An 18,119-nucleotide genomic window follows, 5' to 3' on the forward strand; every position below is an offset into this window, starting at 1 on the left:
AGGCCATTTACTTTACAAAGAAAGATCTTTGGTTAATTTTGTTCACAGATGTAAAGGCTGAAAGTCCAAGATCTGTTTGAATTCTGGTGAGAGCCCTCTGGGCTGCATCACAGCATGGCAGAAACAAAGAGGGAACCTTATTGTAAGATAGGAAGCCAGAGAACAGGAGGCCAGTCTTGTTCTTTTTATAGCATTGCATACTCAGTCTGTGAGACCAGTATTAATTCCTTCTGAGAGCATGTCTGCAATATTGGTACACCTACCACTAGGCCCCACCTCTTTAAATATCCCCCACCTCAACACCACATTGAGGATCAAGCCTCTAGCACACAAGCCCTTGGAATATAAACATATTCCAATCACAGTGAATATTTCAGATGCTCTCTTAAGCTGACATAATCTTCCTTTCCAAGAGAATCAGAAGGTTTTTATACTTCATGAAATCTATATTAAGAAATAATTTTTAAAATTTTTTGTTTTAATTAGTTATACATGACAGTAGAATACATTTATGCACGTTGATATACCATATATAGATGGGATATAATTTCATTTTTCTGAGTGTACATGTTGCAGAACCATATTGGTCATGTAGTCACATATATACATACAGTAATAATGTCTGTTTTGTTCTGCTATCTTTCCTATTCCCACATCCCCTCCCCTCCCCTCCCATCACTTCCCTCTGCCTAATCTAAGGTAATGCTATTCTTCCTTAGTGCTCCTCAACTTATTGTGAATGAGCATCTTCATATTAGAGAAAACGTTTGGGCTTTGGTTTTGTGGGATTGGCTTATTTGGCTTAGCATAATATTCTCCAACTTCAGCCATTTACTGGCAAATGCCATAATTTTATTCTTCTTTAATTCTTATGAAGGACTTTCCAAACGTTTTAAGAAATGATAAAGCATTTAATAAGATAATGTTTTGGGGAGAATTCTTTTGTTATTTACCTGTGAATGGTGTATATTAAATATTCTAAGTAAACATACTAACTATAATGAAGTATATATTAAAATTATATTAATCTAACAACATCTCATATATAATCCTGAAAACTAACTTTAAAAGTATACACAATAGCATATTGAGCTGCATTTTGAGTTCATTAAACAAAATGAGTCATTATAATACTTTCCTATTTATGCATAGGAAATTATATTATGAGGAGAATATTTGTTTTATAGGCAACCGGTCCCTCATGGAATTTGAATCATCTCAGAAATAAAATTCACTATGTAGTTGATATATTATACTCTACAGTTTCCCCCTCAATATCCGTGAAGGATTGTTTCCAGGATCTTTCTCAGATACCAAAATCTGCAGATGCTCAAGTCTCTTATATAAAATGCCAAAGTATGTGCATAGAACATACACAATCCTCCCAAATACTTTAAGTCATCTCTAGAAAGCTTATGATACCTAGTACAACGAATATGCCCAGTAAATGCTTGTTATATTGTACTGTTTAGGGAATAAAGACAAGGAACAAAGTCTGCACATGTTCAGTACAGATGCAATCTTTTCTTCAGAATGTTTTCTATCCATAGTTGGTTGAATCCACTAATGGCAAACCTGCAGATCTGGAGAGTTGACATATTATTCATAAATGATAAAGTCAAACAAAACAACTTCAAAAATAAAAAAATGTAGCAGAACTGAGTGTGACCTTGGGGATTAGGTCAAATCAGGCATTGTGGCTTCTTCCTTGCTTCCTCTGTCTTGGAGGAAACCAGTTGCCACGTCATGAAGACACTCAATGGCCCTGTGGAGAGCTACATGTGGCAAGAACTGAGGATCCCAGCCCACACTATGTGATTACATTGGAAGCAGACCCTCTAACTACTGTCAAACTTTCAGATGCCTGTAGGCCTGGCTGAGGTCTTGACTGCAACTTTATGAGAGATACTGATCCAGAACCACCCAGCTAAGTAACAGGCATATGAGTTAATGAATCATATGAAATAATAAATGTTTGTTATTTTAAGCGGCAAGACCTGGGAACGATTGGTTATGTAATAACAAATAACAACCAACAAACCCATCCCATTCCCCCTTCCTTACTATCTTTTGTCATTATATGCTTGGCTTCACTCCTACCCCACTTCAGGGAAAGTCTGTTTACATTAAGAAGTGAGAATGGTTTCAAGGTGCTTCCGCACAGCAGCATGGGGCAACCTCTCAAGCAGTTCATGGACAACATATCAAGAAGCTCACCTTCTTCCATGTTCTTTGTTTGTTTGTGGTACAAGAGATGGAACCCAGGCCTCACACACAATAAGCAAGTGTTCCATCACTGAACTACCTCCCTAGCCCTTCAAGGCTACAGCCTGAAGCTGTTCTTGATATTTTTATCCCAAGAGGACACTTCAAGGTCCTAAACTGGCTTCTGTGAGCAGCGATGAGAAGGAGCCTGCTGGTTGCTGGGGCTTGCTCCCTAGAGCACAGGGACTTATTGAATGTTTTACTCCGTACATGTGTTACCAAAGTAGGTCAATTGAATATATTTAGAGAGTCATAATTTATCAGTTACTAAACTCTGCTTAGGTGTTTATCTAATCAGCTTTTTTGCCTCTCTGACCAGAAGGTCTGACAAGAACAATTAGAGGAAGAATCGTTTATGTGGAGGCTCATGGTTTCATAGGTCTCAGTTCATAGATGGCTGACTCCATAGCTCTGGGCTTGAGATGAAGAAGACTATCATGGCAGAAAAGTGTGACAGAGGAAAATGGCTCAGGACATGGCACCAGGAAGTGGGGTGGGGGGGGGGCTGGCCCCTTCACCAGGGGCAAAATATAAACCCCAAGGGCACACCCCAACAACTCACTTCCTTTAGCCACACCCTACCTGATTACCGTCATCACCAAGTTCATCCCTATCAGGGGGTTAATGCGCTGACTAGGTTAAGGCTCTTATAACCCAATCATTTCACCTCTAAACCTTCTTGCGTTGTCTTACATGTGAGCTTTTGGGGGACACCTCACATCTAAACCATAACAGTGTTCCTAAAGAGGAAGTTTTGGTGGTTACATCAGTCTGGGGAATGCAGCTAATGTGTCCCCTTTCTGGAGTGTCGCGTTGGCATCTTAAGAATTTAAGTTCTATAGTAAAGAATGGAGTTTAATCTGCTTAAACCTGAATTTTCCAAATTTTTTTCAACCGCCCAGTTATGTTTTTCATGAATTCTACATAAAGAGCCTGGGTGATAAATAGCCAGCTGTGTGGTTTATGCCACAAGGCTCGGGACCTTGCCATTAAAAGCACAGTTCCAGTTACACATCCTTGAAGACCAGGTGCAGAGTCCAGAGGAAGGACACAGGGGGAGGGGAGTGGCCAAGCGTGAGCCTGGGGTTGGGGTTTGAGGAAATAGACATATTTGGAGCATGGAAAGGGGATCCTCAGAGAGAAAGGTCCCTAACCCATTGCAGTCATTTATTCCTTCATTCTTAATTCATTCAACATCCACTGCATTTTGGGCATAAGGCTAAATCAGAAAACTCCCTCCTAGTGAGGGAGGTGCATAGCCCCAGGACAATACAGTCCTGTGGATTTAGGAAAGCCTCAGAAAGTGACCTGTGAGCCACACACAGTGTGAATCACTGTCACCCTGGTGGGGAACTGCAGAAAATATCTCCATAGTACTGGGGAGCCCAGAGATTCAAGGATGACAGCAGATGTCTGCTCACTTAGAGCCACATAGACCTGGAGCCAGGTGGAGCTGTGCTGGCAACTACCAGTAGCCCTGGGCCATAACTGCCCCTGTGCTCTGCTCTGGGGATTGGATTTCTGCATTACCCAGGCTCCTCGCTTGCTGTAGGACCTCACATAGCTGGCTCAGCAGGAGCTCAGGAGGCAGGAGAGAGAGAGAGAAGTGTCTGTTCTGATAGAATTGTAGTTGCAGCACCATCCTAACTGCTGAATAGCTAGGCAATTATAGAACCTATAATCCGTGGCATGGGTGACAATTTTATCAACATTTGCAACCCTGGCTGAGAAGGTGTCCCCTCTTAGATCCAGAGCCAACAGCTTCTCCTGCAGCTCCAGCTTCTTCCACAGCATCAGCTCCTCTTGTAGCTCCTGCATCTCCTCTAGGGCAGTAGCAGGAGCAAGCTCTGGGCTCTAGCCCCAGGGCACTATGGTCCAAATGTTTGTTCAACAAAATTCATAAGTTGAAATTGTCACCCTCGATGTGGTGATATTAGTAGGTGTGGTCTTTGGCAGTTAATAAGGTTAGGAGAGTGGACCCTTTTAAAAGAGTCCCTGGAGAGACCCCCTCACCTCTTCCCCTAAATGAGAATACAAGGAGAAGACACCATCTATGGACCAGGAGGACCTCACTAGACTTTAAATTTGCTGGTGCTTTGACCTTGTATTTCCCAGCCTCCAAATTTGGTGGAAAAATGGATTCCTATTGTCTGTAAGTCATCTGGTTTATGATACTCTGTTATAGCAGCACTAAACGAGGAAGACAATTCTTTTTTTTTTTTTTTTTTCAGAGTAGAAATTAGAAGTTTATTAAGGGACAGCAGAAAAGAAGGGGACCCAAGAGGTGGAATCCGTGGAAGTGTGGTTGTTTACCCTTTTTATAGTTTTCGGTGATGGAATGTAGGTGGGAAGGCCCGAGGGGTGGGACACAGGTGGGCCAAAGAAGTAATCTGGGCAGGAAGGACTCCTGAGGCAGCATCTTCAAGCTTGCTGTTCATTAACATTTCTTTGGGATGGGCTATCTTCAAATCTGTTGGGGGCTGTTTCCTGGACTTCATTAACATTTCAAGAGTTGCTCAACTCTTGAGAGAGAATTCTTCCATGAGAATTCATTCTCATGGCCTCCATTTTAGATTTCACTCCATATTAGATCCGATTTACCTAACTACACTGACTACCTAACTTTCTTCAGGCTGAAAGGGGACGATGTTGGGCAAGCACTTAGTCCCCTTTAAAAATCGGGTCTATCGAGTGGTTCATGATAGGAGTCTGATTGAGAAGTAATAGGCTGGAAGGCCATTTGAGTGATTTATAAGCTTAATTTATAATTAAGCTTTAAAAATTCCCAAGACTGTTGCTATTCAATGTCATTTCAATAAGCCAGACCAACATCCCAATCCAACACTTTCCTTTCCTAAATCCTACACACTGAGGGGAACAGATACCATATCATAATTTACTATCCTTGTCCAAATTAATGCACTGGTACACCTGTTTTAAAGGTTATTATAGATTGTTTCTTGGGGATAATCTAGGCTGAATGTGTGTCTAAAAGACGATTTTTATTGTAACAATCTGGTATCTGAATGAGTTTTTGAAGCATTGCATAATCTTGCAGTTAAAAGTTGGGTTTAGGTAATTGTTTAGTTTATTTCAGATAATTCATGCCAGAGAACTTAAATACTTAGGATGGAAAATTACTTCCAAGTTTGCAAGTAACTCCCAATCATTTAGTTTTATTTTTTCATCAATTTTTGAACTGGGTAGCCTGGAAAGATTTCACTAGGAAGACAATTCTTTACATGGGTACCACCCTTTCTTCCTTTGGCTCTCCAGTCCTCTCTTCCTGTTGACTCTTTCATTCATCCATCCTTCTACCCTTTTCCCTTTGTCATCAGTTCTCTGCATTAATTTCCATGTGAAATATTTATATGTGTTCCGTTTCCTGACTAGGCCTTGACTGATTTAAGAAACAGACCCTTGAAGTTGGGCCTCTGGTTGGGTTATTCTCCTGTGAGAGTATAAATGCAGAGATAAACTTGTTACTCATGGCAGATGGGATACTGGTCACCTGTGGGCATCACAAATACTTGATTATCACCTATGGTTGCTTAGGAGGTGGCACCTAGAGAAGGTAAGACTTTGGGACAGGAAATTGCCATTGCTCTCGTCTATTATGGTAAAATGTGTGTCCACAAAGACTGTGGGGGGATGGCTCCTGACTACTCTGAAGAGATTGCAAAAGAGAAGACAATGACAACAGTGACAATGAAGATGGAGAGGAGAAGGATGATGGGGAGGAGGAGGAGAAGAAAAGAGAGGAGGACAAGGAGGGGAGGAGAGAAAGAAGAAAATGGATAAAGTGGACTATATTAAAATTAAGAACTTGGATTTAAAAGATTCATTCAAAAAATAAATACAAATGAAAAAATAAAAGATTCATTCATTAAGAGAGTAAAAGAGCAAGACACAACTGGGGGAAGATGCTTACAACATACGTATTTGACAAATGACTCATATCTACAATATATAAAAAACTCCTAGAAATCAATATGAAATGGCAGATAATCCAACAGGAAAAAGAAGGCTAAAGGGCTTGAGAGGGCACTTCACAAAAGAGTCTGTACTAGTGTCCAATAAATATGTGAGAAGATGCTCAGCCTCATTAGTTATCAAGGAAACACTAAAACTGCATTGTATCAAAACCACAGTGAGATAGTCCTTCATACCCACAAGGGCCATGGCTATGGCTACAATGAAAAAAATATGCAGGCAATAGCAAATGTTGGAAAGGATGTAGAGAAGTTGGAACCCTTCTATGTTTCCAGATAGGAATGTAAAATGGTGTTTTCTGGAGTGTATAGCCCATGTGTTAGTTTGCAATAGCTGCCATAACAAAGTATCACAGAATAAGTGTCTTAAACAACAGAAATTTATTTTCTCACAGTTCTGGAGACTGGAAGTCAGCAGAATTCAAAGTATCAGCCAGGTTGGTTTCTAATAAGTCCTCTCTCCTTGACTTGTAGTTGGCAGTCTTTTCCCTGTGTCCTCACATGGTCTTTCCTTCTGGCATGACCTTGGTATCTGTGTATTTCCTAATCTCCTCTTCTTACAAGGACAGCAGTTACACTGGATCAGAGCCTGTTCTAATGGTCTCATTTTAATTTAGTTTCCCTTTAAGACACTTATCTTCAAATACAGTCACATTCTGAGGTCTGAGGGTCAAGGCTGCAAAACACGAATTTTGGGGAGGCACAGTTCAACCCATAACAGCTCGTTTGCCCCCCCCACACACAGGCCCAAATGCTAAGATACCTAGGAAAGCAGGACACATCTGGGGTCATGGACAGGGGAGGGGATATTGGGAAGAGAGTGCTGTGAGCAACAGGTACCTGGAGCCTTGGGAAATATGGTTTTGTGGGGAGTCCCTAAGGCAGAGAAGAGGAAAGAGCACCCAAGGCAGTGGGAGCAGTGCAACTCAGGGCCCACCACCTTTAAGGGTGAGTTTTCAGTGAGGCCAGAGGAGGGTGCTTTGCAAGCAGTGGCACCTGTGGCCAATAGGGATCCGATCTCTCTGGAGATGTGGTGCTCTTTGCAGGCCTGGGGTCTCTTGTAGAATTTTAAGCAGGGGGAGATAAGATGAGTAGCTAAACGCAACATGCAGACAGTGATCATCGTGTGGCAGTGCCAAAGACATGTGGATGGGAGACGGGGCCTAGGAGGCCCATACTCGGTGAGCCTCTGACAATCCATGCTGCTTCACTGCAGAATAGGGGCTGTAGAATCTTAGGAATCTGGTTTAAACTTCCTGCCCAGCATCTACCAGATGTGTGATCTTGGGGACAAGATCAAGTCAAGGCTGTGGTCTCTTCATGTGTAAAGATACGGGTCATTGTGAGGATTAAAAAGATAATGTGACCTGACACATGGCCAAAGCAAGGACACTGTGTGCCTTATTTTGATTTGGCCATCTCTGCAAGTTGTTTCTTGGTCCCTTTGTAAAATGAGGCATTCATGAAGCCAGATATAGAAGGTACTAAAACCACAGTGCTGGGGTATAAGAGGACCTGGATGGGCCAGTGCAGTGGAAAACCATGTGATCTCTGCCTGAGACCCGAGGGCCACAGGAAGGTCAGCATTGGGTCTCCTACCCACAGGAGCCCAAGTAGAGGAAGGCTTTTGAGGAAAGGCATGGAGGAGCCATGAGCCAGCACCCTAGCTCTTGTATGCACAACCCAAAGCTGCCATTCGAATTCTTGGACCAGGAACCCAAGGTCCTTGCAGACCCCAGGGAAGAACACGCTGGCTCAGGAAACTTGTGCTATGAGGAAGAAGGAGGCCGTGACAGCCTAGGTAGGAGGGAGAACTTGATGCTAGAGATAGGGGGGTCTGTGTATTTTTCAAACTGATTCCAAAGGTGTGTTCAGGATTTACCCTGTGGAAAGAGAAGTGAGAAAGGAGGATGGGAACTTGTCTTAGGCAACTGTGATCATCCTCAGGGATACCTTGAGGATTATTATCACATAGGATTATTTTGGGGGGAAAATTTTTGCTTAAGACACACACAGACAGAGAAAGAGAAAGAAAGAGGGGGAGAAAAGAAGACAACTAGAGTCAAGTTAAATTCTAAGTTTTCTTTCTCCTATAGGTGATAGTGACCTATCAGCCAAGTTCCCTATGGCTCCAAGGTAAGTCCTTATGAGCAGAAGAGGAGCCTTATTTTATATCTTTGTGCCCTCAAGGCATGGCCCATTGTGGCAGGCAAGCCCTTGATGACTACTTTTTGTCCAAGCTGAACACTGAAAGATCACAGAGCTAACCAGACATGTGAGCATCTTACAAAAATCAAGAAACTTACCTGGCCCTAATCTGTAAATGTAGCAATCACACACATAACCATGGCTGCTCTGTGATTTGGGGAGGCAAATATATACACACCTGCCATTTCCTCTATATAAATCAGGTTGTGAGGTATGCATGTGTGTGTGCATCTGTATGATGTATGTTGTATGTGAATATGTGTGTACATGTGCTGTACATATGTGTATGTGAGACCCACATCCTCAGCACCACCTCACACTTGTCTGGGATCTGTTCCTTCTGATTCAGGTTTGGGGGTGCTTTTCTACAGTATGACTTGCCCCTGCACCAGCCACATTTGATTGGTCCTGAGATGGGCCCCTGACTCAAGCCAAGCCAATCAGAGCTGGCTCCTCAGGAGCATGGAACTGGCCCCAGAAGATCAGAACTAATTTTTCAGTTTACAGAGAAATAAATTTGGTGAGATTTGGAGCAGTCATTTTCCACAGCAGGGTCTAGCCAGCAAGGTGCACCTGTACACAGAGAAAGAAGCTCCATGCTAATGCAGGGGGATCCCAGAGGCACCCTGAGTCCTGTAGGCAACCAGGTCCAATTTCAGAGGCCACCACACCCTGCTCTGGGTCTCTTTGGAGCTTCAGTGTGACTTCCTTGTCTCAAGGTCCTCTTTTTGATAGTCAGCTAGAATTGGTTTTTTGCTAAAGACTTAAATTGTGCATAGACTTTTTGCCAAAATCTTCCTTATAAGACATCTGGCCTAAACATGAAGACACTAGAAACTGCAACCCATCACATTCTATAGTGCATTATTTGATGAGGGTGAACTGGAACTGGATTTCTTCCTGGAAAGGTGATTGTCTTTCTTTCTAGATTTTAACTGTGTCCTGGGTCTCTTAACTATGCCATTTGAGGGGATTGCGGCACATATTCTACTACTCACAACGGCCCTGTCTTACTCACCCCCTCAAGAATCCATAGCAATCCTGCCTTCCCAATGCTGCCACCCACACTGTTGTCATCTTCCAGAAACTGTAGCCTTAGTTTGTTGCTCCCTGGCTGACAGACTCCTGCCCTGCTCTGGCCCTGGTCACCTTTCCTGCCCCCAGCCCAATGACCAACTGGCATGCCTATCACCGTCTCTTCACTGGTCTCTCCCAGCACTGGTAAAAACCTACTTTCCCCTCCACAGTCAGCCGAACTGCTGGGGATCCCCTCTCTGGGGACCAGCCCCCCATGTGCACCTGTAAGCAGCTTTTCCTTGGTGCCATCTGCTTAGAGCAGATGCTAAGGAGGGCAGGCCTGTATCACCTTCCTCTTGGCACCTTCCCAAGGTTGAGCACCCTGCCTGGCACAAAGCTGGAGTTCCGCAAATGCTGGTTGAACCGAAACCCACTGTGGTTGTGGGTTCCTGAACTGTTCTTTCTTCTTGTTCCCACGCCTGGCTCCCAGTCACAGGGCAGGGGGCCCTGCCTGTGTCCAGACTCCCTCATTTGCAGTCAAAACAGAGTTTTCCCAGGGGGCCTCTGTCATTGGGGGTCCTGCCTGTCCTCCTAGGATTTCCCCGGCTTGCTCTGGTGTTCTGGGCTATGTTGAGAACCTGGCCCTGCTCTGCTTGGCCTCCAGGAAGGACTTTCTATTCCTAGCCAGAACTGAACAGCCAGTTCCAGGGGGTGGGGTGGGACCAACCCCAGCATTCTGGTCATCCAGCCGAGCAGCACCTGGGCTTGCAGAGACCCCTACCTCATCTCCCTTCTTGTGCCTCCTTGTTAGGGCTGCTTTTAGGGGATGTGTGTACTTAGCAGGCTGCAGCCCCAAATTTCGTTACCAGCTGAGGATCCAGGGCAACAACCCTGAGGAGTGGCACCCAGAGAATTGTGGTATTGAGAATTAATGTGGGACAAGGGCAGGAGGTGGGAGTGGCTTCAAGGCCGTGAACTTGGTGCTGAGGACCGCTCTCTCACACACACATGCACACACATGCACACACACACACACAACACACATACCATGTACAAGGTGAAGGTGGGGGATATCAGCTTCAGGGAGCTCATATGATGGTTCCCAGGCCTCCAGAGGGCCTCCTCCATCTGTCCTGGAATGAGCACTAGGGAAAGGACTACAGGGAGTAGAAGACTGTGAGTCCCCTATGGGTGAAAGGGAGTGTCAAGAGGGCACAGAAAGAATGTGCATGTCAGAAAGCACCTTCACCCTGGCTGGTTACAAAATAACTGACCATGCAGATTCCAGGTGAGCTGGCCCTGCAGGAGGTTTTCCCCTGGAGAGCCATCTGATACCTTATCAATTTCTTTTTGCAGACTCTGAGAAAGAGAGGAAGGCAATCAGCCTTCTGAAGGCCCACATCGTGACACAGGTAAAACCCCACTGAGGCTGTTACAGTGAGCTGATGGGCAGGACCACCTCCATGGGGAGAAGGATTTCATTCTTGAAGCTGTGGAATGCTAGGGAGTGGGAGTTATGGCACACCGCCCCTCCCCAACTTCTCTACTGCAAGGGCTTCCCAGGGCCCACTGGAGCAGTAGCCAGGAATGAGTCTAGCTGAATCTGGCTGCAGGGAGCAGGAACAGACACTGGAGTGTGGTTCAGGCTCAACTATCTTAGAGCATCCTCTGGGCCTTCGTCACAATGAGATGGCTTCCAACATTAGGCCCACCTTCAAGTAGTAAGAAAGATCAGGGTCCTTGCCACCTACATCCTTTCCCTGTATCAGTAAAGCAACAGATTTCCCCAGCTGACCATGGTGTGGGGTCACAGGCCATGCAAACTTCAGAAGGCTGGCAAAGCAGAGAACAAGGGTGTCAAAATTGATTTTGGACCACAGCTGCCCCAACGACATCTGTGGAGTGGGACTAGATGTTGGCAAACACAATATGGCTCCACATGGCCACAGCCAGGCAGGGTGGAGTCTGACCAGGGGCAGGAGGGACTGAGGACCTAAAGACTGCAGTTGGAGAGCAGTGCATCAAGGTGGCAGCTCCTGAAATCCTGTGTGAAGTACTCAGACCCCAAAGTAGGGAGCCACTACCCAAGTTAAGAGGGTGTCCCTTCCTGGGTGCAGAAGCCTATATGGGTCGTCTTGCCACATAGAAGTGTAAGGCACCCTCTGATGCCCTTTGCAAGTGCCACTGTGGCCTTGTAGGCACCAGGCCTGAGTTGAAGCCCTACTCTACAGTTCACTGTCACCTTACGGTGACTACCCAGAAGTGAACCAACAAGTGGTCAAAACTTAGAATCTGGCAGGGATGCCCCAAGTGGCCCTTAGAGGAGGCAACGGGGCCAGCTGGGGCTGTGGGGTAGAGAAAAAGAGCTGAGACAAGGAACTGGGGCAGACTTCCAGGAAGCGGGGACATGGGCCCCAGCCTAGGCCAGCCTGGTCATTGGAAAGCAGGTGCTGGCCTAGTGCCTGGGGGTCTTTGCAGTGGATGGTAGTGTGGTGACTGCCCTGGAGCAGTACCTGCTGGTCAGACACTCACTGTGTCCTAATCCTAATTGAACACTCCTGGGTCAGCCTTGCCCTCCACCTAGGACCCTCCAGAGTACACTGGGGCTTCTCACTGCTGCATTAATTAATAGGCTCAGAAGGTGCCCAGGGACTCCACAGGCTGACGTGGAGCAGCTCTCCAGCCCATGTCTCCCAGCCCCCTCCACTGATGAGACTGTGTTGACACTGTGGAGAGAGGCCAGCTCTGTTGGTCGTTATGCTGAGAAATGAAACATTGCCTAACCCCGAGGAGAAACCACAAGAAGAGAAAAACACGCAATGTCGCTGCAGCTGGGCCTGAGAGCTCAGCCTCCAGCTCGCTATCTTCATGGCAGGTGGGGCTGTCATGTTTGATGGTATTAAAAGAAAGACAAAAAATTTTCCTGGGGTGGGACGATTTTTAAGTCCCCCCAGATCCACCTCTCCCAGAGGAAAGTGGCATTTGTTTAGGAACAATGGGTCTGGGCTCTTTGTCATTCAGTCCTGCTCTCTGGACACCCCTCACTGAGCGGCACCTGCAGTGGAGTGGGGGAGCAGAATTCCCCCTCCCCAGGTGTGGGACGCCACCGTGTTACCACAGGACTCTTGAGGTGCATCAGGACTGAGGCTGCTGCCACCCAACAGCCTCCACAGATCTCAGAGCAGGGCTGGGCCATGTGTTGGGGGAGGGGAATCATCACCGCAAAGGTGGTACCTGGGAGTCCGGAGGCCTAGAAATGAGCTTTTTTCATTTTAGTGGAAGAGCGCATTTTGTGTTTGCAGTTTGGGGTGGAAACCCCCATCTTTTATCCTTAAGGGTGAGTACATAGACCTTTGCCACTGGCATCTGTGGGTAGGCTACTGGTCAAAAACCCAGCTCTGATTCTCCTCCTTCCAGAACACATCTGGTCAGTTCCCTGTCTACTTCTACCCCTGCTTCTGTCTCCTTGAAGGCAAAGTACCAGGAATCTGGTGCTATTCCTGGGGTGGGTACCACAAGCATGTTTTAGGGCCCAGCCTCAATGGCAGAGAAGTTAATCCCAGCCATCCCAGGGGGGTGACCAGGTGCTAATAATGCCCCACCATTGAAAACCCCCAAACTAGTCCCATGCAGGACTTCGGTGCTATCTGGCCAGCTGTCCCCGCTCTCACAGCTGCTGCTTGCCTTCATATCCTCTTGCTAGGCCCCATCAAGACCCGAGTCCCTGTGCCCACCTGCCATACAGAGGCTGTGCTGCACACACATGCAATAATACATGCATGTACACACACACACCAGGAGCCCTCCCTCACCAGAGCTTTGTGCTTCCCCTTTATGAGCTCTGAACCTATTTGTGTTATTTACTACATATCTCATGTATGCAAAGCCATTTAAGTTCCCACCTGTGCAGTTTCCTTGAGGGTGGTGGCTCTGTAATTCTTTGTGTGATCTGATTAACCCCTGCCCTTGGGTCCTCTTTACCACTTGAAAGCTGAAGGCCCTTGGGGAGATGGTGGTGGCCTGTCATCAGGATCACACACAGGCTAGCCTTTGAGCCTGACTGCTGCACCTGTGAATCTAAATACAGACCTGAGAAAATCATGCCGATGCAGGGGGGCAATCTTATCAAACACCTGCGTTATGAGAGATTAGGTCCAGGAGGGGCTGAGTCCACCTCTGAATAATTTTTTTCTCAGCAGAAAAAAAGGTCAAATGGAAAACTAGGTAGAAAATGAACAGGTGCTGCCATCTGTGCCTGTCTGTGCTTCCTTCCTGTGTGCCAGGGGGCGTGGGGAAAGCACATATCCCCTGAGTGGGCACACTTCAATGCCTTTGGTTCTGGGACTGTCATGAGGGACAAAAATGGCATTATCTTATGTGTCACTAAACCTTGGAGAAGAGGGGCACAGGCAGAAAAATTGCTCAAAGCTCACTGAAACACCCCCTGATAATGAGGGTAAGATGCCCGTATTGGCCTCTTTCCTCTATTAAACATAGTTTAAATGGTAAGGATAGGCTATTGCAATAGGGAAGAGAATTGAGAAAAACTGATCTCAATCTTACCAGAACAGAAGGGGGAACACTATATAAAGGCTGGGGTATACTCAGGAAATGACTTCAAGGAGAGTTAAGACAGAGTAGGTTCTTATCTGGAAGGGAAACATACTTCTCTCTCTATTTTTAAATTGACACATAATAATTTTACATACTCACAAAGTACCATGTGCTATTTCTATACATGTATACAACATGTAATGATCACATATGGGTAATTGGCTTTTTTTATCACCCCAAACATTCACAATAGTCAAGATTATAATCAACCTAGGTGTTCATGGATGGAAGAACAGATAAAGAAAATGTAGTATATACACAATGGAATATTATTCAACCATAAAAGGAAATGAAATCCAACATGGATGGACTTGAATATCATCATGTTAAGTGGAATAACCAGGCACAGAAAGACAAATAGTGCATGTCCTCATTTACATGTGGAATATGAAAAGTCAAATTTAGAAATAGAGAGTAGAATGGTGATCACCAGATGCTGGGAAGGGGATGTGGGAAGGGGATTAGAGAGATGTTGGCTAATGGGTACCAAAATACAATTAGCTAGGAGGAATATACAGCACAGTGGAGTGACAGTAATTTACAACAGTTTATTAGATATCTCTCATATCTGTTGACAGGAGGCCGTAGTACACATCAGAGTAAGAAGCCCACCCTGTCAGGTACCTCTCTCCCACAGGGACTGGAGCAAGAGTCAGAGCCAGAGCATCTTCCCTCTTTTCAAAGAGATGGCTCCCAGGTCCTCATAGTGACAGTTTTGAATGGTGCAAGCTTTTTATTCTCAAAGGGGCAGGGAAGGATTTATAATTGCAAGCTTTTGACAGTAATGGCTCTACAAGGGCATTTGGGGGCCTATCTATCTACCTATCTCTAGGTTTTGATTGGAACAAACAGTAAATTCTCCTCATCATGTTGAGTTGCCTCCAGAAGGCACTTAAGGCGGTATCATTCTAGGGGTATGACCTTGAGATATTAGCAAGTATTTTTCATATCTCTTAGTGGGTGGATGGGGGAGGAGCAGACAAAAGCATTTGTACTGAAAGTCTGCAGTTTTTATGAACCAACTTTGAAGCCTAGCTGAGCAGAGGAACCTGAAACAGTTTGGTGGAGGAAAGAACATTTTTGGGGGGGGGGGCGGGGGGAAGTACTGGGGATTGAACCCAGAGCCTTGCATGCTAGGTGAGTGCTTTGCTACTGAGCTACATCTGGCCCCGTACAGGGTCTTTGTTACCTCCTCCCGCTGCCATACCTAGAGGTTCCTCCCCTTCAGGATGCTGCTCCTATTATACTAGTTATTATCTGGCTACTGCTATTCCTGTTAAGCATTGTTGCAATACACAGGTACGTGTGACAGTGAGGGGAGAATTCAGAGAACACTGTCACAGGAACATATATTAGATGGATCTTCAAAGGGTGGAGCCTAGCCCCTGGCATTGATCACAAGTGAAGAAAATAGATGAGAGAAGCCTTCTTGTTCTTCCAGCCCAACCCAGCAACTAAACACAATAACAACTATGTTATGACCCCAGTCAATGCCATGTGACTGTAGTGGCCCACAGAACCATGAGAAATAAGAGATCATCTGAAGAGGTGGGGACTATGCAGCAATATGCAATGGAAGATTTGAGGTCCGTCAGGTGGTGTCCTTTGAAATTGTCCCAGGAAATGTGGGAAAGGTGGTAAGTTCATATGTCACCTTCCAGAAACTGTTGTCCCTATAAAGATGGTGTAGGGCCACATTGTGATTGTATACTTGGATATTTTCATCAGAAACAAACTGTAAAGGAGAAGGGTGAACCAGGGAAAGAGAAAGAGGGTAAGCAGGGAAATGTAAATGGGATTCCCATGATCCTAGGAAATAGGACTGAAATAAGAGCAGCTCACTACACATTCAGAAATAAAGCCAGATTTAAGAACCCAGAAATTCTTAATTCTTGGAATATGCTATGGTTTGGGTGTGTCTCCTAAAAGATTATGTGTTGGAAACTTAACTCCTCAATGCAGCAGTGTTGGGAAGTAGGGCCTAGTGGAAGTTGTTTGGGTCACAGGGAAGAGACTTCATGAAGGGATTAAGGCCTTTCTCACAGGATTGGTTAACCATCACAGGAATTCAGCCCCCTTTTCCCTTGTACATGTGTCTCTCTCCTTTTGACTTATGCTACATTAAGGAGCAGCACGGGACCCTCACCAGGTGCAGCCACCTGATCTTGCACTTCCCAGTCTCTATGACTGTGAGCCTAAATAACCCTCTTTTATTTATAATGCACCCTGTCTCCAATATTCCTTTGAAAATGGACTCATGATTTGGCCAAGGCTGAGGTTCAGGTTGACAGTTTACAGCAGAGGCAAAAGTTGGCCCTGGAAATCACACAGTGAACAGGGTCTCTGAGACAGTTCCCTCAGAACAACTGGTACTGACACTCAGATTCTGGGGTTGTAGAACATATGCATGCAAGAAGGTTCTAGACTGGAAATAGATAAGTCATCATCTGGGCCAAAGACTGGGTAGGCTCTCCCTGGTAAGATCTTTTCTGTGGATATTAAAGGGTCTACTGCCTGCCTGTCTCTGGCATCCACTGTGGCTGCAAGGTGAAGGAGCCCTCTCTGGAATATCTTGCTTGCCCTCCTTCTAGTTCCCTTTGCCTTTGCCATGTTGAGGACTTCAGTTCCCAATGAGGAGTAGGGGACTACAGCCTACCCATCTTTACTTTCCTAGCCCAGTGTCTGGCAGTGTTCTACAAATCCTGACATGCTGACCTCTCGGATGGCTAAACTTAGTTGGGAGACCCAAATATGATTCAGCCTGGCCTGGGACAAAGGGGCATAATGAACTCCTCTGGTAACCTGGGCCACTAAGGATGCTCAGAGTGGATCAAGCTTTTGATCCAAGCTCCAGCCTTTTTGGTTTTGGCTTCAGAAAACTCAGGTGCAAGATGAAACTAATAATAACACCACTGAGGATGGCATATGGCCCTGGTGGGGACTCTACCAGCCTAAAAGTGCATCTGTGAGTCCCAGCACGTTTGTAGGAGCCTGGCATGAATGGAAGTTCAGAACCCACTGGGCCATGGGGTGTGGGAACAGGTGGGTTTCCCCAACAGACCAGCCAGCATGGAGAGGAGGGGCAGGGACAGTACACTGTTCATTCCAGGAGCTGCTGGTGGTCAGTTTGGCAAAGGTCTGGCAGGCCCCCATGGTAGGAGGTTTAGCTGTCAGTTTGAGAAATTTAGACTTGGGGAGTGAAAGGGAAGACTAGACTGTAAAAAGAAGAAGAACAAGGAGGGGGAGGAGAAGGAGGAGGAGGAGGGAAAGAAAGAAAAACAAACAAAAAAACAAACAAACAAACAACAAAAAAAAAAAAAACAGTGCTTTGGAAGAAGTGGCCTTGGTAGAGTCCTGGGCACAATCCAGAATCCAGGAGGGTGTGACTGAGCCTCAGGGCTGGGCAGGCCAGAATCCCACATATCCTGCTCTCAAGGACTCCTCCTTGCTTGGCCCTTGACTCCCACCTCAAGAGGGTGTTTTCCAAAGAAGCCCAAAGGCCTGCCCCTGCAGGTGGAGGAGCTTAGTGGAACATGCACATGCTGTACCAGGTGGAGCTTCACCTTGGCCAGGAACCTGCACAGGCAGAGCAGCTGGCCATGCTGCTCTACCCCAAGGAGAGGAGACTATTTTGGGTTCAGGATCAGGCCAAATGGATTCTGTTTCTAGAGGAGCTTCTGCTGCAGTCCTGGGAGCTCCATCTGCTCTGGAAATAGGCTGCAAGCTCCATCAGATGATCCCTCAAATCCAAGCACTCTTCTGCTCTATGGAGGCCTGCCTGGGCTTGCACCACTTCTGACTATGTCTTCCAGCCTGGCTTGGAGGCCCCTGCCCTACAGAGGGCCAGGGCAGTTCCACTCAGACAGAAACCTGACTTGTGTGCAGTAACCGGTACCAGGCAGAGACTTTTCCCTTCATTATCCTGCTTCATCCTCACAAAACTGTTGGGGTGGGGGGAGGGTGCAATTTTAATCCCATTTTATAAATCCGGAAGCTTTGGTTTACAGAATTACATAACTTTCT

The 18,119-nt window shown here is 45.9% G+C and overlaps 1 long non-coding RNA gene across 4 annotated transcripts in view; it reads left to right on the forward strand.

Annotated features, from left to right (window-relative positions):
• The window catches only part of LOC125612513, an 80,097-nt gene that overhangs the window by 25,454 nt on the left and 36,524 nt on the right, over window positions 1-18,119 (forward strand). For 2 of the 4 annotated variants that reach the window (XR_007342938.1, XR_007342935.1), the window contains exons 3-4: window positions 8,354-8,393; window positions 10,839-10,894. This is a non-coding gene — a long non-coding RNA (uncharacterized LOC125612513). Of the gene's footprint in view, window positions 1-8,353; window positions 8,394-10,838; window positions 10,895-12,114; window positions 18,098-18,119 lie in introns of those variants that run through there. The other 2 variants (XR_007342937.1, XR_007342936.1) reach the window with 2 other exon arrangements.

Source organism: Marmota marmota, unplaced genomic scaffold (assembly GCF_001458135.2).
Source record: "Marmota marmota marmota unplaced genomic scaffold, marMar, whole genome shotgun sequence".
Classification (NCBI taxonomy): domain Eukaryota; kingdom Metazoa; phylum Chordata; class Mammalia; order Rodentia; family Sciuridae; genus Marmota; species Marmota marmota.